The sequence below is a fragment of the Polistes canadensis genome, unplaced genomic scaffold (genome assembly GCF_001313835.1).
Source record: "Polistes canadensis isolate GaletaPanama2010 unplaced genomic scaffold, ASM131383v1 scaffold_167, whole genome shotgun sequence".
NCBI lineage: Eukaryota > Metazoa > Arthropoda > Insecta > Hymenoptera > Vespidae > Polistes > Polistes canadensis.
The window spans coordinates 258,328-260,389 of NW_014569714.1; positions in this window are offsets into that span (position 1 = coordinate 258,328).

Here is a 2,062-nt window from a genome sequence, read left to right on the forward strand (position 1 = left end):
AAGAAAATATAATATAATAAATAAATATAATATAATATATAATAAAAATATAATATATAGGAGGAAAAAGAAATGGAGTTTTAAAATTTGTTTTTGAAGTTACATCTACAGGAAAGTGGTTATGTGTTACGAGTTGTTTTTTCAACAACTAATGAAGATAACGACTTCATTTTTGTTCTACTATAATAGTACAAGAGGGACAAATATTTTAGTGCCCAGTTTATTTTGTCTATTTTTAAAGGGTCCTCAAATTTCTTTATACATATATTTACCTGTACAAGGTAGTTCAAGTAATGTGTAACAAACTGTATTCTCAACAACTAACGAAGATAACGTCTTCATTTTTGTTCCACCAAAGTGATACGAGAGGAGATTATATTTTAGCACGCAGTATATTTTTTTTAAGATGACTTTTAGAAAGTACAAGGAGCCCATTTAAATCTGTTTATGTTTTTAGATATGCACAGTAGTTTAAATAAAGTGTTACAAGTTGTTATTTTGAAAATTTATGAAGATGGCAACTTCATTTTTGTAATAACATTATAGGACAAAAGGGACTAATATTAAAATGAGCAAGACATTTTTTTAAAGCAACTTTCAGGAAGTAAAAGAAGGGTCTTCAGATTTTTGTGTTTATATGTACAGGGTAGTTCAAGTAAAGCGTGTAACAATCATTTTTCTCAACAATTAATAAAGATAATATCTTCATGTTTGTTTAACCAAATTGGTACGAGAAGTAATAATATTGTAATGTGCAGTAAATTTTTTTAAAGCGACTTTTAGGAAATGAAAGGAAGCCTTCTAAATTTGTTTACGTTTGTAGATATACAGAATAGTTAAAATAAAGTGTTACAAGCTGTTACTTTTTAAAAACTTATGAAGATAGCAACTTCATTTTTGTAGTAATGTAATAGTACAAGTAGAAATAATATTTTAGTATGCATTAATTTATAGAGGAAGTTAAAGTAGCTTTTAAATCTTTTGAAATTGGACAAGGTTTGATAACACAAATGAAATTAGTGATCTATGTAATATTAAAAAATAGTTCATCTTTTCAGAGTAATTCATCAGTTTAGTTTATATGACTCTTCTAAATTTCATTGTAATAATGTGTAATAGTATACTGTTATATCTTTCGTTTGGTAGTGTTCTCCAATTCTTTGTGCGATCAAATTTTCATTTATCCCGTTAGATGTCGCTAGTTTCATTAAATGTAATATGATGTTAATAAAAAAAACTCGGTAAATTGTACTACAGCAAATGCTTTTTTCATTTTCCGATATTCTATCATTTCTCGTTAAACTAATTAAGTTAATTAAATTTATTATTAAAATTAAATTAATAATATTTTCCATTTTAAAAAAAAATCATTTTAATAATTCTTGATCACTCTCCTAAAAATTTCAATTTTTAATATGTCAATTTACTTTCATATAGTACGGGTTTTTTATTTTAATTTTAAATCAATTTAAATCTCAAGCTAGTTAATAATGAAAATAGCGCAACGATCGTATGATTATTTAATTATATTTACATTTTCAATTATTTTCGTTCAAAATGTTATAATAAAAGTAATCAAAACTTTAGATATTCCTAATAATTATTGTAAAAATGAAATAATTTCGTTGTTTTGATTCTAAACTTGTAACAATTTACTTGAAGCTCCCTGTACCTTTAGTGTTACTACTCTCAAACGTACACATGTACATTTCTCTTTCTTTCGACTTTTTTCATATTTCCTTCAAAATTTTCTTTCGACAAGAGTGAATGGAATTTCTTTTTAAGAAATACATACATACATATATATACAGAATGAGAGAGAGAGAGAGAGAGAGAGAGAAGAGAGAGAGAGAAAGAGTATACATATTTCTTTTCTCCTTCTTTATTTCCTGTCTACTTTCTTTCTTTCACGAAAGAGTTCGAATGGATGTTCTTTTAGGTACTCAAAGAATATACGTTCGACAGTAAAAATGTTTACAGTTTTTTTCCGGTGAGAAGTAAAAAAAGAGAATAAGAAAGAAGAAGAAAAAAAACGATATTAAAAAAAAAAAAAAAAAAAGAA